This window comes from Zootoca vivipara, chromosome 14 (assembly GCF_965207765.1).
Source record: "Zootoca vivipara chromosome 14, rZooViv2.hap1.1, whole genome shotgun sequence".
NCBI classification, from domain to species: domain Eukaryota; kingdom Metazoa; phylum Chordata; class Lepidosauria; order Squamata; family Lacertidae; genus Zootoca; species Zootoca vivipara.
The window spans coordinates 18280500-18306214 of NC_142597.1; the positions used below are offsets into that span (position 1 = coordinate 18280500).

At 43.9% G+C, this 25715-nt stretch overlaps 1 protein-coding gene across 3 annotated transcripts in view; it reads left to right on the top strand.

The window, feature by feature from the left end:
* The window catches only part of CADM1 (cell adhesion molecule 1), a 282345-nt gene that overhangs the window by 175793 nt on the left and 80837 nt on the right, over nt 1-25715 (top strand). The window lies entirely within an intron of this gene.

Consider the following 25715-nt stretch of genomic DNA (forward strand, 5'->3'; position numbering starts at 1 on the left):
ATGCTTCTACCCAATTTTAAATATGTCCATTTTGATAACAGAAACATTTTGAAAACAGAAACATTATGTTTTGCATTGCTAATGTTCTGAATGAATTCTGGTCAGTTAGAATGTGTTCATGCACATTCTGCATATTCTCTTGTAGATACTGTGTGTGTGTGTGTGTGTGTGTGTGTGTGTCCCCCCGTCCAGACAGATTTGCTTTTTAACCGTTATATTTACATGCAACCCTAGGGTTCTGTGCCCCTGGCAAAACCTCAAGTTTCCATTGTAAACTTGAGATTCAGTTAGTCTCCCTTCCCTCATCAGCTTCCATCTCCCCACACACTCCCATTACCCCTTTTATGTTTTATTAGGCGGGCTGTTCCATTTGTCTCCCTCAAGGATTTAATTCTTTACTTTTAATTATGATCTTGCAAGAGAGTTGGAGTCCATTTATCAGGCACCATCCTTTAAATGTACCTTTGTGTAATCAGGAGGTACATAGATGATTGGATGTTGTTTCTTTTATGCACTACAATCTTCTTTTATCTTTATCTTTTAATTTTGGGGGAGTTTTCACATTAAGCTCACAACTGGAAAAGGGTCATTTGTATCTCAGCGCTGGTGTGTTTTCCTTCTAGATTATTTATCCCTATCATTTGTGTATGGAAATAGGCATTGGACTGTTTCCTTACCGTAATTCCTGTTGCCTTACCATTACTCCTTCCTTTATAAGGACTAATAATATTTAAGCATACTCTACACACCAAATGCGTGCTCTACACATTAAATATCAAATGGATTGATTGAAAGGGAATGTCTGCATCATTTTACAATAGCCATTCCTTAACCTGTAAGAGGGAGAATTAATAAGCAGTTTCAGCTACATTATATATTCTCTCTGTGCTTTGCTGTGAAAAAGGGTGAAAAAGAAAAGATAAAAACACATCAGGTTTATATGTTTTTTCCCCTTCCTCCTTTAAAAGCTGTGAGTCAGAGAGCTTGAAATTAAATACAGTTAATGCAGATAAATGCCCTTCTACACTAAGTTCGTTCATGAAACTGATACCTGTCTGTGTTTTTCGAATTCTATACTGTTTGGTTTTTTTCTTTCTTTGGGGAGGCCGGGGGGGGGGGTGTCATTTGAAAATTACTGCTAATCAAGTCAGTAAGGCTTTTTTGACCAAACTGCAGGAGGCAGTGGAAGACAGGAGTGCCTGGCGTGCTCTGGTCCATGGGGTCACGTAGAGTCAGACACGACTAAATGACTAAACAACAACAAGGCTTTTTAAAAATAGCTCTGATGGATAAAACCAAGAAATATTGAGCTTTAGACCAGGCATCCCCAAACTTCGGCCCTCCAGATGTTTTGGACTACAATTCCCATCTTCCCCGACCACTGGTCCTGTTAGCTAGGGATCATGGGAATTGTAGGCCAAAACTTCTGGAGGGCCGCAGTTTGGGGATGCCTGCTTTAGACAGAGGAGTTGCCATTATCTTCTAATGCACCATTCTTTTGTATACTGAGGCTGCCAGTCCTGTTTCTTTGAACACCTCAAATATAACCAAGAAGCACTTGGAAAGAAAACATACAGTATTTGGTGGCATGAACTCAAGAGCCCACTTGGTTAGGTGCTAGAAATGGTCTAGAAGTGAACATGGGTAGGAAAGATATTTTTTAATTAAAAAAACACAAACTAATAATAATAGCAATGGTCAGGCCCGGCTCTAGGGGTAGTCTTTGGGCCGCGGGGCTGGCAGGAGGGCACTGCGCCCGCCCACCAGGGCAGCGGCGCCGGAGCGATCTCCACGCCAGGGCGCCAGGGCGCCCGACCGGCTTGAGACGGCCCTGGCAATGGTATTGTGAATTAATTCAGTGGTATCATTTATGTACCTGGCACTTTGCAAATAACCACAGGACAAGTTCATGCCTCAAGAAGAGGAAGATTCAAGGGAGACAACAGGGAAAGGGGAGGAGAATTGAGTCAGGGATAAACAGGAATAATATGGTATTATATTGTAGTTGCAGTTGGCCCCAAAGGACAAGAAAATGCAAGAAACAGCAATAGATATTTTGCTTGTATTCTGAGCACAAATTGAGTACAATATCTGATTAAGAGTGTGAATGGCGAGTAGACCTAATGGCATAGCCAGGACCATTAGCTGGGAACAGCAGTTGAGGGCAGAACCAATAACCTAGGGAACTGATGCCCTCTTTCTTGCTGGAGGTCTTCAAGAAAAGGCTGGAGAGCTGTCTGTTCCAGCTCTGGATTTCTTGTATTCAACTGGATGCCTTGCAGGGCCCCCTCAAACTCTGTGATTCTACACTTGCCAAAACCTGGTGCTCACCTTCTATTGATATTGCCATACAATGGGGGCACGTTAACAATAGATAGAGGTTTGTACGTGCTAGTTGTTCTCCATTCAGTTCCAGTTTTGTTTCTTTTACTAGTTTGTACAGTGAGGTTAAATGGACAATGTTCCAACCCATCTTGTGGTGTAAAAATCATGGCTTGGCTTAATTGTGTCTGTCAGCTTTCCTTGCAGACGAGGTGACCCTAGATAGACTTTATTTTAAGGAATAAAAGACTTGGCAGCAAAAGGGTGTTGGAGTGAAACTGGGATGATAAAAGCAAAAATAAATAGATTTACACTGACGCTTAACTGAACCCATTCAAAGTCCCGTAAATAGATAATTTCTGCCTGTTTTCCCCCTTTCTATTTGCAGAAGCTACAGAGAAGGACATGGCAGGTGTTAATCGGCCAGAAACATTGTTGAGGGAGATGTTAACACCAGGGCCATCATCACTGGGTTTTTTTATTATTAAGAAGTTACACAAAGAGTCTGGGGGCAGAGGCAAGAAGTAAATAATGCCTCTCTGCACCAGCTGTTTTGTTCTTCAAGGGACAAACCTCCCTGGGTGATAACTATTGGATTGTCAGGGTTAGAAAGACAAAGCTTTGAAAAGGAGGATGTGCCACAGTAGGGAGCAGAAGCTTAAAAGCTCATGTTTTAAGTACCACTGACATAGACTTGAGTTTTAGAGCCCAAACAAGGAACAATTGAAGCCAGATAGTTAGTAAACACACCGCTGCCTGGTCAGTGCACACCGAGTCTACTGTGAGTTTGTTTCCTCTTCTTATTTTTAAAAAAGCAAACTACTGAGTAACTGCAGCTCTGATTTAGGAGCAAAGTGCGGATCTCAGAAAGTTTTTGTATCTCTAGTTTGTGTGCAACTTGAGAGATTCCCTCGCATCATGGAGTTTATAGGTGCGGCCATCTTAGAAGTCAACAATATGTAAGGGCAATGGCTAAAATACATGAATGGGAAATCCAAACTGTTGACTAAATTCCATGTTTCATTTCAAACAGCCTTCAGATGTTGACTTCCACCATTCTCCACTGCAAAGTGTACAGGACAGGTCTTGTTGCATACTACTTCCATATAACAGTGGGCATCTCCACTTCAGGATCATTCCTTCTTCACTATATTGGTGCCCCATTTGTGGAATGCCTTCCCAAAGAAGTATGTTTGGCACTAACATTGCCATCATTTTGGCACCAGTTCAAGCTTTGAAGCTGTTCTAAGCTGGTGATCATTCAGCCTGCTCTGTTGTTTTATGTGCCTCAATTTATCTGTGCCGGTGATATTTGGTTGATTTATTTACATTATTGTATTTTTTTTTTTTGATGGTTGGTTTTATGTCTTGTACCCCACTTTGGTATCTGTATAGATTAAGGGTGGGTTATAAATACGTTTACTGAATAAATGATTACTCATTTGCCACTAGGAATGTGTTTGAAGTGGCATTTGTGTGGTCAATGTAATCTATAGTGTCACCCTCACTCTATGAATAAGCCTCTCTTGTCTTCAAAAATCATTGTTCAAGAATATGAAGTGCTTTTCCCTAAACCTTTTATTACCTGTTGCAGACAAATGTTTCTTGATACTCAAGGCACTTATCTCAAGGGGATCATTTTGGCATAGCACCAATGTTCAGTTCAGTTAACAAAACCTAACAACCAAAAACATTTATTTTGGTTTGCAAACTTTTGCAACATTCCACTTTTGTACTTATGTAGAAACTGCTCCCTTATTTTTGAGTGACTAGTTTCATTTCTAAACCAGTAGGCACTCAACAACCCAAGTTTACTCTTAGCGGGAAACCCATCAATGTCTTGGGTTTGCTTGCATGCCCTCCAAGTGTCCTGTTTTCCAAGGACAGTCCTGGAATTACAAAAGCCATCCTGGCTTCTGATTAATCCCAGAATGTTCCTATTTCCCCCGCCAGTGCCACCGAGCTCATGGAGGAGGATGAGCCGGTGCTTGTCCTGAGCGCCGGCTGTGGCTGCAAGAGAGCATCCAGGGCCATCTTAAGTGTATCCGGTGCCGTGGTGCAAAGATCCCTCCACAGCCCCCCCCCTTTCCCAGAGTTGCCAACCTTTTTACGGCACTGCCGGCAGCTTTGCAGGGCTGGAGGAGGCGGGCAGCAGCTGGAGGGCGGGGAAGAGGTAGAGGTTCCGGGTGTGGCGCTGCTTCGGCACGGCATGGCGGAGGCAGGCAAGGGCAGTGAGCTGATGCCGGGAGGCACAGTGTCCAGCCTCCGCCTCTTCCCTGGCACCCTCCAGAACTTGATGCCCCGGTGCCGTGCACCACTTGCCTCTATGGGCAAGACGCCCCTGGGAGCATCCAATTGCCTCTCCATTGCCACCACTGCCAGCCGCCATCCTTGGGCAGACGGCTGGGCCATCCTGGGCCGGAAGAAAGGGGGAGTGGAGTGGAGCACATGGAATCTTGATGATTTTTTTTTTTTTTAGGGCTTTGTGTGTCCGCATCTAACTTTGCCCCTTTCTAAAATTTATTTATTGGTGTTTGTTTCTTTTGGTAAAAGTTCCAAAGAATAAAATCAGGATTCAAGAGTTTGATTGGGACCATGGAGGGTGTGTGTGTTGTGTCCTGTTGGTGTAATGATGGTGGCACTTGCCCTTCCTCTGCTAGGAAATGTTCTGCATGGGGAATGGGGGGGCAGAAAAAGTGGGGGTCAATGAGAGTCAGTTGGGGGGGAGCTAGAACTCCTGGGGGGTCTGGCAACAGAAACACAAACGTCGAAGGGGCAGCATACTCTCCAGCATTCCTCACTTGAAAATGTCCCCTTTTCATCTGAGGAATGTTGGAGGGTATGTGTTTGCCTTACTCATTTGGTGAAATCCAAAGTGATGTGGTGTAAAGAAATAAGAGGCATCCCCAACTAATAGAGGGCACTTCTGTTTCCATCTTGATTGTGAAGCAGTGTAGTTAAGTGATTGTCAGGGCCTCAGGCAGACAGGGTCAGACAAAATTCACACTTGGTGACAAGCACACCATGGCCCGGGCCTAGAGAACCACACCCTGTAATTGCTAATCCTCGGAAACAAATTGTAGTTCACCTTGCTGATATGAACCATTTACTGTAAGTTAAAACCTCAGCTCAGGTGAACAGATTCCAGCACCCCTTCATGTTGTATGCTGTCTTCTGCTCTTCAGGTAACAAGTTCCTTCATCTTCCCAGGGTGTCAGCAAATACTCCCTTCCCTTGCTGCAGACCTGTAAGAGGAAATTAACATTTCAGTCAAGGAGATGAGAATATGAAATGTGAAGGCTTTTTTTTGCTGTGGTGTTTTGCCTTAGAGCATGCTTTCTCAAAGACAGCGATGAACGTAAGTCTCTCGCTGTAGCCGTTTCTTTTCTTTTTTTTTCTTGAGGCGGTGTTTTGATAAATGTTGATGAGTTTATAACTGTAAAACCAAATGACATTTCTAGCGTGGCACATGTTTTACCCATTGCATAATTATATCTAATGGTGGTGCATGCAAAAAGGCATTTACCGTTTACTTTGGTTTAAAACAGCAATTTAAACCTCCGGGCCTACACACTTCTTAGAATATGAACATAAAAGCTTAATTAAAAACTAAGCACAGTTTGGTGGTGTATCAGGTTTACAAAAGGTAACCACTGTTTTGTTTTATTATGCAGCAGAAAACCGTCAGTGTCTTATTCAAATCAGAGCACAGGTGATGTTGCAGTTCCAACTTTACATGGGTGATGTGGATGAGGCGTGTGGTTTTGTGGCTGCTGTTCATTTGGAAATTCCATGTCCTGCTCATTATATGAGTGGAGACTAGGAGTAAGTGTGCAGGATCCTGTCCTTGGGTTTGGGCCCAATTTTTGATCTCCCTTTGAGGGACAGATAAGAGAGGAAGGGGAAATAAACACCTTGCCCAGAGCACGATATACTTCATTCCACCCCTATAATCTACCATCTCATGTCATGGGAGAGGCAGATCTCTGATTTTGCTGGAGAGAGAATGGAGGAGTCATTATTTTGCCTCCTTTCCTTCCTCATCTGAAGGACAGAGTGATGGATAGTGTTTACTCCAGGCATCCCCAACCTTCGACCCTCCAGATGTTTTGGACTACAATTCCCATCATCCCTGACCACTGGTCCTGTTAGCTAGGGATCATGGGAGTTGTAGGCCGAAACATCTGGAGGGCCGCCGGTTGGGGGTGCCTGGTTTACTCCCTTGCTCTAAATAACTTTTGCATTTCCCTGATTATTTAATGTGTGGAATGAATACTATTGTCATAGGATTTATTTTTATTTTGGTGGGGTGTTGTTCTGGGTAGTATTGGTGCGTCCCTCCCAGTCAGATTTTGTATCTGTAGGTAAACCTGCTGTACTAGTCAAACCCAGTTTCTTTGTAAGCTAATGGCCTTAGCTGGCCAGTTAAGTACCCTGATCAGCATCTTACAGAGTGGCCCATGTTGCCATAGCAAGAACTAAGTGATGATGCTTTCCCCACTTCACCTGGCTGGATGCCATTGCCCTCCTAGGAAGGAGAAAAGTAGGTGGGGGTTGCTGTCTGCATGGCAGATCTTGGCTGGGCTAGAAGCTGACTCTTTGTTGTCCTGAATCCAAAGCTATAGGTGGGCTTCCCTCCGAACCTAGTGGGAGGCAAGATCTGCAGCAGTGTTAATGTTGCAAGCCCATCCATCTTATTTTGGTTGCATGTATAGAAGTAGCAGTCTCCATTGCCCCTTTTTCTGATGGAAATGAGCCCCAGCTAAGCATTGGAAGTCCTGGTGTCTCTCGCCGCTTGGAGACTTGTGTGCATGCAAGTCCCTTCTGCCTTCTTTGTTTGGAGTTTAGTTTATGATTAATATTATTCACTTCACTTATGAATCACTTCCCATGAGGCGTCTTGAAGTAATCATTCATATACACACACACACACACACACACACACACACACACACACACACAATGGAAAACAACAGCTATAAATAAACAATTTATAGTTTAGAAACAATTTAAAACAACAACTGCATATACATAAATTCAGTTCAAATCCAATACAGATTTGTTTAGACCAAAGTAGCTTACTGTAGCCCAAATATTATCTAGTCTTAAAGGAGACATTGTGCATTCTTGACAAACAGGAACAGAAATGCCACCTTCATTTGAGTGTTTGTTTTGTGGAAAGCTATAATTTGACTCAATTGACGCCAGCATATACAAATCCCAGGATTTTAAATGATTGACACAAGACTATTAGTAGTCTGACAGTTGGCCTCTGGCAACTGTTTTACCATGAAATTTGCTTTCTCCTTTTATGTTTTTCCTATCTTACAAGTAATATTTTAAGGCTTGATAATTTGTACTTTGAACACCTTTATGAATATCACAGAGTTCAGACAATTAAAAGCCATGGGACATTGAAAGCCATTTCAGTGGGAATGAGCAGAAAGTCTTGAAACATTCAGTTACAGGTAGGTAGCCGTGTTGGTCTGCTGTAGTCAAAGCAAAATAAAAAAAATTCCTTCCAGTAGCACCTTAAAGGGTAAAGGTAAAGGGGCCCCTGACCATCAGATCCAGTTGTGTCCGACTCTGGGGTTGCGGCACTTATCTCACTCTATAGGCCGAGGGAGCCGGCATTTGTCCGCAGACAGCTTCCGGGTCATGTGGCCAGCATGACAAAGCCGTTTACCTTCCTGCCGGAGTGGTCCCTATTTATCTACTTGCACTTTGATGTGCTTTCGAACTGCTAGGTGGGCAGGAGCTGGGACTGAGCAATGGGAGCTCACCCCATTGCAGGGATTCGAACCGCTGACCTTCTGATCAGCAAGCCCTAGACTCTGTGGTTTAACCCACAGTGCCACCTGGGTCCCTAGCCAGTAGCACCTTAGAGACCAACTAAGTTTGTCATTGGTATGAGCTTTCGTGTGCATGCACACTTCTTCAGATATATTCAGATATTTGAAACATTCAGTTTGTCCTTTGAGTGGAACTACTTCAGATATGCGGCTGCCATCCACATTTATATGTTTTGTGTAGCATGTAATATTGGGTAAGCAACATCATTGTGTTGTCACGTGTGGTTCCTTGAGAGGTATATTTGGCAGCCAGGGAAGTGCATGATATGATCATGACACTCGTGGGAGTTGTGTGTTATGGAGGGGGAAGCTGGTGGAGTGTAAGCGCAAGGATGCCAATTTTGATAGTTTCCTGCGTTGTACACTATTGTTCTTGCAAATTCTGTATTGTGCTCTAGGACACCATTATCTGCAATAGGGCTATCACAAATCCCTCTGTTTTATTTTGAATAGCCTCAGTTCTACAATCAGAAGTCTATCTTCTGTTCGTCTGCTACAGAAAGCAGTCTCAAAAAGCAGAACCTGGGGTCCTCCAGATGGTGTAGGATTCTCATCAGCCCCAGCTAGCCAGCCAGAGTGGCCATCTGGAGGGGGCCACAGATTAGCCACTACTGCACACAGGGCCGGCCCTATGGCCATGCTGGGTGGCGCAGGGCGCCACGGCGCCAGTCCGCCCGCCGCACAGTAGCGCCTGCGGCAGCCGCGCTATACCCACCTGCCCGCCGCGCTGGGAAACAGGGCGGGGGGTGCCGGAGGGATCCGTCGCACCATGGCCCTGGGGCACCAGAGGTGCTTAAGACAGCCCTGACTGCACAGTGGGGCCAATGAAATGCATAGTACAGTCTGTGCCGTTGCTGCAAGTTCAGCTACCATTTATGCATTTACACAGAGTAATCTTTTACAGTAAGACTACCTGTACTGTGGTCATTTTGTACATATATTATATACATCTCATGTGAGCTGAAACTGCCCCCTTCACTTCACAGTGAAACTTTGCGGAGCTCTTTTTCTTCACCTCCTTCCTTGACTGTGACACTTCACACCCTGGACTCTGCAGGGCCAGTGGGTGGATATTCTCCCTCTGCAGAAATGATTTCCTTTTGATGCCTTCTAAAGCACTGCAATAGTGAAGCCAGGGAAAGAATAGCACAATGTGCAGCAAATAGATTAATATGTAAAGGGGCCTGCATCAATCTCTTACCTACATTTATAACTCCAGCAGTGGCAGATGGAGAACTAAATCAACATTTTCCCGTCCTCTCTAAAATAATAAATACAGCAAAGTAGCTTTATGTAGCCTTTATCATAGGGATAAATCAGGACAGTTTGTGTCGCAACAACCGCTTAAAACTTATGAATGTGTTGGCCTTTAGGCTGCTGTTCATCATTGCCAAGCCAGATATGGTATCCAGATGAAAGCCTTTTGTTGTTTTTTGTACCTGTTTTATCCCTTCTTGGAAGTATAGATTGGAGGGGGTACTGTCACTTTCATCCCGTGGGGATTGCCAAGCTGCTATTTAACACTATCTCTGAGTTAGCAAAGAATTGGGTGACTGGGAGATGGGATTACAGCTGTTTAATAGTTTGCCTCATCTGATTAGGACTGGGTTCTAGGCAGTATGTGCAGCAGCTGTACAGTTATTAATTTTACATTTGGCATTGCCCAGAATCAACTTCCCTAACTTGGTGCTCTCCAGATTGTTTGGACCTCAATCCCTATCAGCCTGTTGGAGCCTTTTGATTGCCATGGACCCCATCCGCAGGAATTAGTGGAGGGAGGGGTGATGACTAAGAACTCAGTGCCCACCTAATTATGCCCAGAAGACTGTCTCTGCCCTTCCCGTAAGGCAGGCATGGGCAAACTCAGCCCTCCAGATGTTTTGGGACTACAACTCCCATCATCCCTAGCTAACAGGACCAGTGGTCAGGGATGATGGGAATTGTAGTCCCAAAAAACATCTGGAGGACCGAGTTTGCCCATGCCTGATAAGGCAAGCAGTTACTTTGGTGACACTAGAAGAGGGAAGGAAGGAATATCCCAAGCAAAATATTTCTCCCCATGCATACGAGCCTACATGTGAAGTCTCAGTTCATGTCATTATGGTTTGTGTCGAAATAGCACCCACTAAGGCTGTGTCTCCTGGTTTTTGTTCACAGCCCAGAGCAATAGGCTGCCCACTACTCCTCAAAATACAGGTTCGTGGGAAAACAGAGTTTCATTCTCTCACTGCTTCCTTATACCAACATGTTTAATTCTGAAAGCACTGTGTGGTGTTCATATTCATTGATCAATGGGAATCAAAAACAGGTGAGTTGCCTTTGTTAGACTTAGGTAATCCGATGCCGATGGGAGTTCTACAGGGCATTTAGCTTCCAAAGCAAAGGTGTTGATGACACAGCCAAATGTTTGGAGCCTTGACTTTGAATCTGCATCTGTATTCTACGAAAGGTACTTGGGATGCATTGGCAACCAAGCCAGCGGAATGCTAATCAGTTTGAGTTAATCTAGTGCAAGAGGTTCTCCTGCACGCACTTGGTGTTTGGTTCATTAGAAATTAAAATTGGTAGGTTTTAATCATGGATCTGTTTGACTGGCATAATCATTCTTTCCCTTTCTGCCACTGTTATGCAGTAGAGCCCCTAGCGAGGATCTGTGGAATCGTAACTAGTGTTTTGTATAATTTTGAGGGAGGCGTAGCCATCAGAGAGAACATTCATAGTGTGCCTGCTGGAGAATATGAGGCACCTAGAGTATGCATTTGCCTGCAGGAAGGCTGCATTTTCAAATATAAAAGAACTGTACAGTAGAGGCAAACCAGAGTGCTAAAATTGGGTGCATCAGCAGATAATCTGGTTCTATGACTCTCCCTTTCCAACCCTCCAATGCAGAGAGTTTATGTGGGCAGAATGCACAAATGAAGGGGCATTCATTCGGCACAGGGGGGGGGGTGTAGAATCTTGATCAATCCAAGGGCCTCTTCTCCCTCATGGGCAATGTCTCAGTGGTGGGTGAAGGGAAGAGCAAGTGATGCAACAGATGCAACTCTTACCTGCTCCACCCAAGCAAGCAAGCAAGCAAGAGACACTATCACTGTCACCCCAAAGCACTCAAGGAGGATGTGGAGCAAGGCTGGTGTGACCTGAGGAGGCGACATAGCCGTAGAGAGAGTCCCGAGTGCCTCCGAAGGTTCCCCGTCCCTGACTCAACACTTCATAAACATTCTGTTTTAAGCCTCCTGCCACGAGGCTCCCGTAGTACTTTGCCTTACTGTATTGTGGCTTCATTTCATTTATTTTTTCTCCTGTGCTTCGGATGCTTCTGATTTAATTTAAAAAAAATAAAAAAGCTATACTGTCAGAAAGGAACACTTCTATAAACAATCTCTATGTGGAGATAGTTAAAGAATCATCATCTTGTTTCTTCCTTCCTGTCTCTCTTTTTGTAACGACAGCTTGTGTTTTATCAGCATTCTATCTTGTAGCATCATTTGAAATAAAGATATTTGGGTTTTGAAAGATTAGGATGCTGCAAAGGATGTACTGTCAGTAACATCTGTCAAACTTACGAATGTTAAAAGTGCTCAAGAAATGGGTTACATTTGTGAATGCATAAATTAGCTTGTTGCAGCCTGAAGTGGAAATGTTTTCAATTTCAGATGGTGGATAGGAGCAGGCCTTTCCAGTTCTGGAATGCAGCCCATAAGGCCTTGTTTGCTTAGAGAAACAATTCACGTATAATCATAGAAGAAATCGCTAGAGAATTGAGAGGGCGAATGAAGTTTGTGCCAGATACTGATTAAAGTCATTTCTGAAAAATCTGTAGTTGGCATACAGAAACCTGTCTCTCTCCCTAGTGATGGAAAGCTATTGTCCAGATTATCATAACAGTACTGGCAACTGCTTCCTTGCTTAAAGATGCTAGCCCTCATGGTTGAAAATAAAATCCTACAAACACAACTGCAGCATGAAATATTTCCCACTCTATATGGCTGTGGCCTTGGACCACTTAATGTAACCAAATCTTGCTCCAAGCTCAGAAGGCCTTGTTAGGGGATGCAACATTGCAGGAGAGAAAGGCATATATTGTCTATTGTCTATTTAAGTGTCAAGTTGGAAACTAGATAGAGCTAGGAAAGAGGAGACAGGTGTTTTTTAGCCTCAATGCAAATACCTTCCTGAACTAGCATTTAGGATGCAAAATAAGGTTTGTCCAAGTGATTGCACCCCAACCCAGTTTTCTATTGATTTAATTATTTATTTTGGAAATTTCTACCCCACCTTTCACCATCTGGGTCCCAGAGTGGCTTACAAAATCCATAAGCACATAACCATACTTCAACTTGCACACCATTTTTTCCTCTAAAGGATAGGGGAAATAGGCTGCATTCTCTTTCGGGTTGTTCAGTGTGGATATTCATTTCTATCCTTGGGTGTTATGAGGACACAATTGTGCTTTTTGACTCTGGTAGCTTCCTCGACAGGGCATAGTTGGGGACTGAGAATAGCTGGCAGTGTGGTCTGCTTGACAAACCTTCTCATTAAGATCCATTTCCACAAGCGAGAAGCTGACACAGCTGCCAGACCTTTCAGTTCAGGAGGAAAAATGAAGGTGATGCTGCAGAGACCTCAAACCTGCAAATACAAATCCCCCTTTCTTCTTTCTTCTTTCCTCTTTCACCCCCTCCCTCCAGCCTTCCCATGTTATATTGTGGGTATTTTTTTGCAGGGGAGTCACCGCATTGTTTGCTTGCTGTGACGAATATTGCAGGGCTCAGGATGTGCCATTAAACAAATTTGTTATAATAATGTAAACACGCTGAGTGCTCTTATTGCCCATGAAAGCTGAATATTTCAGCCACGCTTCTTCTCCCCACCTGCAGGAGCCATGAAGCAACCTTCAGTTGCTAATAGAAACAAGTTGTGACTGACAAATCCAAGGTGAGCTTGTTCGGGTTCAACTCCTGCTTCATGCTCTCCCAGCATAACATCCGGGTTGAATGTCACTCCAGGGTAAAACGTAGAGAAGAGATATGGATTAGAATGGTATTAATAGCAAAATATTGATTCTAATTAAGTGTTGCAAAAAAAGAAAGAAAGAAAGAAAAAAGGCCCATGGTGTTGGAAGGCTGGTCCGCTGCAGAGGATAGCTGATGCTATCTAGATCCTGTTCAATCTCTTGGGTGCCCTCCTATTTCTTTCCTTTGAGATCAGTTCCTTGGCAGCTCCCTTCTGCTTGCGTGACTAGCCTCTGGTTGATCATCCATTCATTGAAAGAATGTCAGAAAATAACTTCCAAATCATGTGAGCTATTCCTGAGGATTTGACATTTGGGCTTTGTATACACGTGATATAGAATGGGGCCTTTAACAAAACGTTGCCATGTGAAGTGCTCCTGTTCAGGGGTCTAGCCAGCCATTCCTCCTTTCAAGGTACTCAAGTGTTCCCCTGAGGTGTTCTGATCGCAGTAGTATTTTGCCCTTTGGGGTCCCCCCCCCAACAGGTCTTTGGTTTGGCTTTTAGCTATGTCCATGTCAGCAGTCATGCTGTTAGAGGGAGCAATTTCCCCACAAGGCTCATAATGATTATAAACATTATGGAAAGATGCCAGTGTGGTGTAGTGGTTAAGAGCGGTAGACCCTAGTCACACTTCTTTGAAGTCTCTCAGCCCCACTCACCTCATAGAGTGTTTGCTGTGGGGGAGGAAGGGAAAGGAGAATGTTAGCCGCTTTGAGACTCCTTCGGGTAGTGATAAAGCGGGATATCAAATCCAAACTACTACTACTACTACTACTCTTCCTCCTCCTCCTCTTCTTCCTCCTCCTCCTCCTCCTCCTCTTCTTCTTCTTCTTCTTCTTTCCTGAGGCCTTGAGGCGGAATAGAAGGGATGTAATCCTCTTTTCTGTGGTTGATGGTCATAACATGGAAGGAAGTGCTGTGGACCCTACCCCAGCAGTGGTCACATCAACAGCCCAGGTGCAGACTTCATTCTCTTCTTGAAAGAGGAATCCTCCGACACACTTTCATTGAAGGCAGAGCAGGACAGCTAGCTATTTATTTACGTATACTGTATAACTAATTTGTTTGCTTCCCTCAGCTAAGGAAGTCTCAGAATGACCTACAGCAGAAGTATAATACATAGTAAATACAATACATAGCAAACATGTCCATTAAAAAAATGCTACACAATAAAAATGCTCATCCACAATAGTCAGTTGTAAAATAAGAATATGCTTCCTCACCCAAGAACAAGATGAATGCAAAGAATAGCCCTCAGACTAGAACACTATTATTGCCCAAAGGCCTGGGAGAATAATAATAATAAAAAACATTGGCATTGAAATAATGAGTGTTGGCACCAGGCAAACTTCCACAGGTGAGGAGCTACCATTGAAAAGGCCCATTCTTTGCTTGCCACTCTCTGAACATCTTGTGGGTGGGGCACGCAGAGAAGTGCTTCAGATGGCTATATTAGAGTGCCAATAGGTTCATAAGGGGGAAAGCAGCCCTTAAGTTACTGAAGCCAAAAGCTTTATAAGGTTTTGTAGGTCAAAACCAACACTTTGAATTGCCTTTGAAACAGCCAGGACAGTTGGGCCACAATCACGGTTCTTTGGTTCTGATCTCCTGGTCTCACTCTGGCTACCAAATACTGCACTAGCAGTTTCTGAACTGTCTTCAGAGGCAGCCTGACTTATAACACATTGCAGTAATCTAACCTAGAGGTTTGTGAAATCACACACACCCCCACCCCACCCAAAATGAGCATGTCTTTGGAATCTGATATATACGTAGTGGCAAGTGCCAAAAGATGGTGTGCATGGTGCCAAGTGTGTTTTCCCGTGTAAAAAACAAATGTTGGAGTTCAGCCTACTGGCTCTTGTGCTACTGATTTGCCTTTCTAGCCGAAAAAGAAAATGCTTGCAACAGGCTCTGTTTTCCATATGCCAATGGTTTGTGAGTGATTTTCAATGCTGCTGCTGCTGTAATTTGATATGCGCTAGCAAATCAATCCTGTATTAAATCAGGTTCCCTCTGTCTTTTTTGTTTGTTTGTTTGTTTGTTTGTTTTTTGGTGCTTTATACCTTAATGGGTTGTGGGTTTGATTGGGCCTTCTTTAGCCTACTTATGCAGCTGCACTTTGATTCCCCAACCCCAGCAACCTTCCTATTGGAACAGAGGGCCAGGTCTGGCAGAAGGGGAGCCCTGGTCTACCTTTTGAGCTAAAGCCACAACCACAGATGATTCCTGCCTTTGCTATGTTTAAACACTAAAGACACAGTTTTTATATTGAAACCCTTACAGGTAGGACAAGAGCATATCTTGGAACCTGGGCAGAGAATGGGAGCTGTGTGAAGACACATTTTCCTTTGTATTTTTCCTCCCTCTTTACTCAGGTAAAGTGGGTTGAAAAGTGACTTTTGGAATTGGAAATGCTAAAGATGCAGATCATTCTTCGCCAAGCCAGCAGTAATAATTATAGCAATCCTTCTGCACCTTCTCTAACCTTGCAAGCGTTTCCACAATGGTTATGAATAGTAGGCTAAAACCTACACTGGATATTTTGCTAATGTTTTCAAAAGAGATGAGCTTGTCAGCCACTATAAAACACAGTTCCCTTCTTTCAGCTAGAAAGGAAAATAAAGGGTTAGTTAGTTGGTCTTGCAGAGCAGAACTGTTATGTTTGCACGAAGTTGCAATTTCCCAAATCCATGCTGAGTGCTTCTGTTTGGTCAGTCTCCGTGCATTGTGGTGTGAATCTTGTTTGCTGTGTTTTTCTTGTGGTTTGTGACAGATAAGATCCATATTGATTTTAGAATATCTACTGGCTGTAACCTTTGAAAGGGCAGACAGTGCACTGCCGTAGAATATTATCTATCAATATCAGAGGAACAGAAAGACAGAGATGACACCTAATCACAACACTGTTGATGGGTCATAAATCTGAACTTGATATGGCTTGATACTGGTAATGGACAATTGTGGCAGGTATGTGGTGTGTGGATTAATGTTGATGTGGTTGGGAAATACTTATGCAGTGTGTGGGTTCCCACAATGCTAGTGGAGGCTTTGAGGGGGGAGGAACATAATGATATACAGACTGAGGCCCCGAGAGGCAAAAGTCCAAACGGTACATGCACACACAGACCCACACACCTCTTTACCTCTTTATAAGTAACATGGGGTGAAATCAACTGGGAATTGTACCTACCAGAGCTTGATCTGAAATAATGGGTGTTGCCCAAGCTAATTTCCTGAAGCCAATGTCAAATCACTCTCCTCTGTCCCCTAACTAGGATCAACACTAAAAAACCTCCCACCTTTTTGTATCATTCAGACTGCAGTCCCTACCTTCATCTAACTCCTCCTCATGGTGCCACCTGAAGCAGGTCATTCCACTGTGCTGTATGGCAGGGCTGTCTTTGGAGGGTGTGATGCCCAGGGAAGCTGGGGGGCAGAGGAAAATTAATGAGGTGGTATTTGCATCTTAGGCCTTCCCTTGGTTACATCTCTTTGACCTCAGATAGGCTGTAGCAGACAGAGTGGAGTTCCCTGCATGCGCACAGTGATAAGCTCACGAATGCAATCTAGAAGGTTAGTGTGCCAAAATCACACTGATGTACATGGGATCTGGATGTTTAACTGTGTGCTTTAAGACCTGTGAATTTCAGTGACAGCTATGGCTTTTTTATGATGCTGCTGTTGCTGTTTAATATGCTGAATTTTATGGAAATGATCTCTTATTGATTTTATGTTTTGTTAGCTCCCTTGAGGGCTCTTTAAGCCGTGCTAGGATAGTATAAATCTTTACATAAATATAGTCAGACCTAACTTTTCTCTGGACTGCATGTTGTGTCTAGAGATTTTGCACAGCCATTAAAATCCCTGATCAGGTAAGACAAGAGTCAGGTTCTTGGTCTGAGCGAAAAGGAAACCCGAGTGCTTAACAAGCACCAGCTGCAACGTACTAAAGTGGTCTAAACAGTTTAAAGAACGTACTTAGGGAACTTGCAATTAAAGCAAGTAATGCTCTTAACGTGAACTTGCTTTCAGTAGGAATTTAGCAGAGTTGAGTTACATTTGCAAGCAAAAGAATTGACAAGGAAATAAGTGCCCTTTTGTCACATTAATTTCCTTTAAAATTAGATCATTGTGGGGGAGTTAGGGATGAGTGGTGCCCATTAAGTCTGAAAGTACAAATGTTAGCACAAGGTGAACTTTGAGAGTTTGATTTGATATACAGTCTTCAGTTCTTAAGGCTTGCGCAATTATAGAATGTGTTCTGGTCCTCTCCTCTTCTATTTTCTTCTGGATCTATTTAACTGTCAAAGCTTTGAGAGAAAAACTTGTACTGTAGTTCTGTAAACACCAAGTGAGTGATATGGAAGCTGATAGGTTCAGGAGAGGTTTTTGTGCATTTTCTTTCTTGCTGGGGTGGCCTTTTTCACTCATGTGTTGCTAAGAAAAAGCAGTGCATATTGGGGGCGGATGCTGTCCTGCAAGCTTCGGCCCTCTTTGGCCACAAATTGCCAGTGCAGGTGGCAGCAGAGAGTCTAATGTGGTTTGGAACTCTAAAGTGCGGTAGGCTTTTAAAAGCTTTTACCCCCTGTTGTGGGCCTGATCTGCATTGTGCAGGGGGCATATCTGCAGTCAGGGCCGTCTTAAGCATGCCCGGCGCCCTGGTGCCGTGGTGCGACGGATCCCTCCGGCGCACCCCCCCCATTTCCTAGCGCGACTGCCCCGGGCGCAGCTGCACTGCGCCACCCAGCCTGCCGTAGGGCTGGCCCTGGGCCAGGGGACGCTGCCCGCCCCCTGTTGTGACGCCCCTGCGCGCGGCAGAGGCGGCCCCAGGCCCCCCGCACCTCTGGAGAGCGGCCTGAAGCCGCTGAACAGCGGAGGCGCACCTGGGGCAGCCTCAGCCACGCCTCTCAGTGGGCACAGCGGCGCCCCTGGTGGCCTGGCGCCCCACGCCACCAGGGGTGGGCCTAGAACTGGCCCTGTCTGCAGTTTGCCTGGGGACAAACAGTGGTGCTTCCATTCTCTTCAGTAAGAAGTGTTTTTCTTATGTAAATTGGACGCATTGGGAACCCAATCCAGAGCAGTACCCTAATGGAGAGGTTTAGGGTTAAAGAAGTCTCTCTCCCTACCATTTTAAATTCCCAATATGGGGTCCCCTGTGCTGTTGATTTGTAAGTGGGTGGGGGGAAACACTGTCACCAAGACCCTGCACTTATTGGCACAGATTTGTAGCTAACTTATTGTCAGGTTTGACCCCGAGTGCCCCAGATCCAGATTATAGGCTAGTTTCCCATATTTGCCCTATTAACCAAGTGCTTAGTGTGCTGGGCTCTGGTTTATGAAAGCTGAGCTCAGTTCTTGTGCAGGTGTTCTTATACGGTGGCCTGAGCAGGTTGCATGCCTCGGTGGCCTGTGTTTTCTCCACCTGAGCTGTAGGAGTAACAGCTGCTTTACTGAATAGATGATGAGGGAAAGCAAGATAGAGGGGAGAGCACTGTGCACATTTCAGTTTATGAAAGTCAAAGCAACAGCACCTAAACTTTATGAGCTATTTAGTGTTTATCGAAGGGGACAGAACCTCTTGCAATCCAGAGCACTGTGTGCCAAAAGCAGGGAGCTCAAACCTGGCTTGATGGACTGGGCCTTGGAAAGAGAGGTAAGTGGCAGGAAGGGGGGGGGGCTGGTGGTGTGCAGATTAGCAGCCGCCACCTCCTCCTCAGCCATTCCTTCGAGCCTTGTGGCCTTGGGAGCTCTGCAGCCATCAATTTTATTGCCTGCGTTTAGCTAACAGTTTGAGGTCGCATCTGAAAAGAAAGTTGCAAGAATTGGCCCTTCCTATTAACAGTTTCTGCATTTTTGAGTGGCAGCTGATGGAATGAGTAAGCCATCACAATAGACTTGCAGGACTGAGTCACAGAAACCTAATTTTCAGGTAAGAAATTGCCCCTTCACATAATAATCCAGACCCACTCAGCTTCTTCATGAGAAGTGTGAGTAATTTTCACCTTGCAGTATTATTCAGCATGATTATTATCATCTGTTTACAACTGTCTCATGAACGAAATGTATTCTTTTATGCCCCCTCAGAGCGTGTTCATTCTCTCTCTCTCATACACACAGTGTGAGTGCTTGTTGAGTATCCCTTTCCTATTTTCCTCCCTTCCCCCCACTTCTCTAGTAATGTCAATGGATGGTGACACACTCTCCAAGAGCGTATCTGATGTGTTCCAACACAGATCCTTCCTGCTCATCATGTCAGATCTAAGCTTCAATTTGGAAGGCTTTCAGCATCTCTTGTTGGCAGGAGAAATGAATTGGGAGATGCAGAGAGACTGCTCTTGCAGCCAAATTTCTGTCACGCAGGCTGTCGGTCCTAATGAATGCCCTTGAAGCAGGTACGGTAAACATCTGAGGCTGGGGTTTTTGCTGCTTTCAGAAGGCAAAATCATTGAGCTGAATGCAGGCCTTTCTGACTCCACTGAAAACATCGCAGACCCCACCCCTCCCCCAACACATCTACTTTATTACTAGTGCTTATTAGGGGACTGCTGAATGCTAACATGCAGAGAGCCTTTAGTGGTCTGCACTTGAAGTAGCTGCTGTATATTTATTATGGTTCATAAAATACATTCTGCATTGTTTAGTAGTCCCTTCCCTATATTTTACCCTTTGACGAACACTTCTGACTTCACATATTTCCAGTTTTAATTTTTCTCTCTCCAAATATCTGCAAGGCACTGGGCAGTGGTGCAAAGATTTGCAACACTTGAGGCAGACAGAAAAGCCATGTTCAACACAGTTTCCAAGACCATCTCAGGAGCTCAAATGTCATGACAAACTGTGGGTTACCAAATGTTGTTTTTATGAGTGATTCTTGGCTCACTCTGTCTGTTTTTGTACTGCTTGGTTCTCAGGCTCAGATGAAACTAGGGTGGGAGGAACAATTGAGGTACATGTTGCACCTCTTAAATCAGGGGGTCACCAACATGGTGGTCATAGGTGCAGTGGCCTTCCTCTTGCTGCCTTCAAAGCCTTTGAGTCCCCTCGCTTCCTGCCACACTGGTCATGAGGGTAGTGAGGGTGGTCCCCTTTCAAGGGAGAAAATTATATACTGCTACTACACAACTCTATATCTGTGTGGCATGTGGCTATACATGTCCTGCCTAGATGCAGTCATGGGCTGAGTGGGGTTCAGTATGCCAAAGCTTAATCCTGAGAAGGTGGAGGTCCTGCGAATGGGTGGGTTCCAGTAGATGCGTAATCTATCTGTTCTCTTCTAGAAAGGGTTGCACTTCCTGCAAGGGAGCAGCTGTGTAGTCTGGGGGTACTGCTTGGGTCAGATGGGTGAAGTGGCTAGGAACACCTTTTACCAGCTACGAATGTTCCAGAACAGAATCAGCCTTGCCAGTGTGACCAATGCATTGGTCACATCATGATCGAATTATTGTAATGTGCTCTGTGTGGGGTTGCCCTTAAGTCAGGTCCAGAAATTGCAGCTGGTGCAGCAGTTGGGATGTTGTGCAGGGCATCCTTCTTCTCACATGCAATAATACCACTCTGCAAAGAACTGCACTAGTTGCCAGTATGATGCTGGGCCAGGTTGGAGGTTTTAATTTTGCACTGTAAAGGGCTAAGTGATTTGTGACAGGGCTACGTGAAGGAGCACCTTTTCTGTTGTGGCACCCTCTCAGTGGAATCACCTCCCCTCTGAACTGCAGCAAGCGCCAGCAGTTTCTGTATGTCATTCCAACACATGCTAAAATTCCCCATCCTTTATTTTCCCAGGCCTTTGATGGAAACTATTGCCAGTTGCTTTGAATTAATTAATGTTATTGCTCCGCTGTCTTGTGTATGCTGCTGTTTCATTTTGTGGCTACAGTTTTAACATATTGTTTATTGTATGCTGCCTTGTGATTTCAATGCATTATAAAAAAATCATTTCAATAAGCAAGTATTTTGGACTTTCCATGCTGCACACTTTTCCTCCTGGCCCTCAGTCACCACCCCTTTTTATCCAGCCTTGTGCCTCCTCCTCCTCCTTTCTGTGCCGACAGAAGTTCCATCTTGTGTAAAGGCAACCAATATAGATTATATACAGTATGTGAGTGTATGCTGATAATATTGGGGTTAATTGCCTTGCAAAACTTAGAAGACCAGCACAGCATTTTGATTCCAGAAACATCCTGTTTTCCTTCGTATTCTTACTGCTGCGTGTTTGAAAAGGCTTCTGCCATGTGCAAGGCTTGTTTGTTCCCCTTTTCTTAGTATATTGCAATGATTTTGGCCGGAAGAGGCTAATCGAAGCCACCCAGTGTTGACGTTTTCTTGCTGACAGCCTCATCTTAAATAGTCCCTTTTATTCTCTTGGCCATGAACAGATGTCACTAAATTAACTCCATTGAAAGTAAATGTCTTACATTGTCAGCACAATTAACATACATTGTCCATTCTTCTCGAAAGTTTCTAGCATTTTTTTTTCTAATTGAGCATCTTTTTAAAAGAGTCTGACAATTTTCCACCCAGATGTGGAGTGTTCCAGCATCTTGTAGTGATAGTATTAAACAAAACTCACACGAGTAAAATGGTGCTGGCCTTATTCTGCTTTGGAAGCAATGCTTTCTTTCCCCTCACTCTTTCCTCTGTTCAATCTGTTGGATCAGTCCCATTTGATCAGCTCATGAATAAAGGCTGCAAAGGTTGAGTTGATTCCTGTATTTTGACTCTACAGAGACCATGGAATTACAAAGATTCAGGGGAGGTTTAAAAAGTTAGAGCCTCTAGTTTTAACATATAAACATATGCATGAATATTTGGGGAAAGAAAGTGGTGGAAACTTGAACTTGAAGTAGCTGTTCACTGGTTGTGTGTGTATACTTGGACGACTAAATAGAGCTTATAACTCAGTAGTAAAATTACTGTCATTCTGATCCCATTAGTGATCTTCTCAACCACAATAAGCAAATTGGCACATCATCATTGGCCACTGGGTGTGTATATAAAAAGCTGTCATGCACAATGAAAGAGCACTCCTTTGAGGGACACATGCTTTTTCTTTCTCATTCCTGCCCATCTAAGATCAAATGTGAGATCTCTGAGAAAGGGTTGTGTAGCCAGGTTTTGTTGCTTTCTTCTAACACTGACGTTCCATTTTGGGGTAAGACATTATTTTCATTGCATAGAGACCTATTAGTTTAAGCAACAGGTCATTCAGTTGGACCTGAAGGGCTGAAATATTTAATGTAAAAATACCTCTTCATACACACAGACATATGGATTCCTCTCTGTTACAAGGAGAAGAACTGATTGATTTATGAGCTGGGATTCGGTAAATTCCAGTTGTTTCCCTTTTCTTTTACCATTGGAGAGTGTGAGTGGTATATCTGCATTTTGCCAGAGCATCAAAAACCTCAAAGGTATTTCTTTGTTTTATAATTGTATTGGGAAGGAGGAACATTTGGTTAGAAGAGGAACTGAAAGCAAGAAAGGCTTTCAGTAATGCTGAATGATGAGTGCCTAAGACCGTGGTTCTCAACCAATGTTCCGTGTCACTCTGGGGTGCCTTGAATGATGGTCAGGGGTGCCGCGGGCAACACTGGCCTCTGTCCCTCTTTCCTTCCCTCCATCCTCTGATGCCTTCTCACGTCTCTGCCTCCCAAAGGCTTGCACAGCTGTTTGTTGCAGCAGCCCTGGCTACAAGCTCCCCAGGTGAATGGTGCCTCTGGGTCTGGCCAGGGGGTGCTTCCCAGGCCCCTATGGAGCAGTGTGAGGAGGCACCTCTCTTTGGGGTGGAGGGGGGCAGCTCTGAGACCAGGGTTGGCAGCTATGGCTGCCCAGAGGACTCTGTTGGGAGAGGAGAGGGGATGGGAGAGGAGAGGAGGCTGAGGGAACACTGCACAAGGGAGGGTGTTTGAATAAAGTTGAGAGGCTGCCAGCTCTGCAGGCAAGGGAGTCGTGGACCCAAAAAGGTTGAAAACCTCTGGCCTAATAGATCTTCTCCTCAGTCATCCTGAGGTAGCTCCCTCCCACAATTGCTATCACTACTCTCTTCAGAATTGGTAAGTCCAGTGTCTTAACTGCTGTAACCTCTCATAAAACTTAGAAAACAAAACTTTTGCAATTGCTTCAACACTTCCTGGCTGTATTTTATAAAAGCCTGTCTCATTGACTCATATTTCAACAACAACATACCACAATTGCAGGTGTGTATCCTTCTTTTCCGTTTCTGCAGTATTTGGGGGATGGCAGGAGAGGAAGGCAATACAAAATGTTGAAACCATGCATAGAAAAAGGAGTACTGAGGTGGTTCATGTAACTCCTACTTTCCTTCTGCTCTCGAAGATTTTCCACACCTCTAATTTTATATAGCCATGCCTATAATTCTGATTTTGAATAAAGGCATTATATAAAATAATATATGAATAGGTAAATGCATTTGCTACATGAAGTCTCCCCAGCAGTGCATTGTCACATTGCCCACTGGTAATAGCTTTGCAAGCTACCCTCAAACTTGCCATTGATTTATCCCATGATTTGAGAGTCTGCAGAGCTATTCAAGAGAAACGGGAGCCATGGAGTTTGAGGATCAGTTCAGGTGCATCAAAAGCCATTGGTCTCCCAGCAGCCAATAAAGAAGGGTTGTAAATCACTTGAGGCTCTATCTTTAGTTCTGCTATATAAACAAAACCTTTCGTTTCTCCATCTATTTAAGTTCGCAACCCATCTCAGTCATAATATGCCAAGCAAGATAAGTGCACAGGCCTTTTAAAACATAGCAGCTATACTGTATTTGACAGTAATTTACATTAATTTATTTCATTTAGTGATTAGAGCTTCTGGAATATAAACTGCATCATTTTACCAGAATAGTGCTTTGGAATACATAGGGCTTCTCTTCTGAAGCTAATGGGATTAGATTAGAATGGGATTCTTGCAGCTCAAAGTACATAAAACAAATACTTCTGAAGTGTTCGATACCTCACAATTCAGCATCTGATGGACTAATTAAGCATCTAAACATGTCTTTGCCATTTTTCTTGGCTCTAAAAATATCTTCTTTTTACTGCTGAAACTGAAACGTCTCTCAGTAAAATTGCATAAAATAGACTTAAATACATGAACCATCTGCCAAATAAATTCCATCTTCCCAGGGTGTGCTGGCATGTAAGGCACAGGAGCAAAATAGACTTATTTATTTAGCATATGTGTACCCCAGTCTTTGGCCCAAGGGTACTCAGAGCAGCTAGTAGTCATTAAAACACAATAAAACAATATACTAAAACAGCGGAAGAGCATAACATGACATGAAAGAAACAACAAACCTAAAACCAGAAGATCAAAAGAAGAAGAAGAAAAAGGCCAGGGCAGATAAAGAGTTGCCCAGTGCTGAATAGACATCAGATGGGGTGCCAGCGATTCTCTCTGGGGAGAACATCACCTGGCTCAGGTTGCTGTCCTCCTCACCTCTGAATGCACGGGGTCTCATTCTTAACTTCTGGGCATGATCATGGGGGAGAATGCTGCCTTTAAGTTACATGAGTCCCAAGCCATGTTGAGATTTAAGGTGAAGTCCAGCACTTTGAATTTTACCCAGCATAGAACTAGAAGCCAGTGCTTCCTAGGAACATATGTTTCATACACCTGGTCGCAGTCAGTAACCCAGCTGTATTTGGAACCAGCTGTAGTCTGAAAAGCCTTCAAATGCAAACCCAGGTACATTGCATACCAGGGAAACTGTTTCCCTTTGAAACATCTCCCATAGTATGGAGTTTATGCTGAACAAATAGGTATTCCAGGACCCATTCCAGGACCCATCATTTTTAAATAAACATTGGAAAGAAGTCATGCATTTGTCTTGCACTGAGGCAGGACCATGAGTGCAGCCCGCATTGCCAGCTATTGATTGATGGTAGCAATCCAAAATCTTAAGACTATCTCTCTTAGCTATGTCTAACACCCTTTGTGTCTATGCCAAGGTCTGAGTCTGGCACCTTCTGTATGTAAAACAGAGGTGAATAGATAAACAGCTCTGTTCTACTTTCGATAAGATGTCATTCTGGTTTCTAGAATTTGATGTTGTGAACGGTCTGAAAGTTGCATATGTAGATTGCACTCTAAAGCTAAGCAGATCCAGTTGTAATTTTAATTTGTTTTATATTGCTATCTTTTATATTGTTGCAATCCACCCTGGAACCTTCTGGTTCAGGGCAGGTAATAAATTTAACCATAGTAATAGTAGTCATTGTTGTTGCCGTCTTGACCCTTCCCAAACTATTTCTTAGAGCTCTCATATTCTCTCAGCTTCTTGGGCAACACATAAGCATAATAACAAAATCCTTGATTTCCTGTCACTCTGATTATTTTAAACTGGTTTAGATTTTAATCTAAACTATGAATTTTGGGTCATGATTGATTTGAAGCAGTCTGTATCGGTGTAAACTCAGTCAGATGTGCCATAACTTGCTGGGCAGACATATACAAATTATTTTTTCCCCATTGATGGAGCCAAATGCTTTTGAGTTGGTGCTC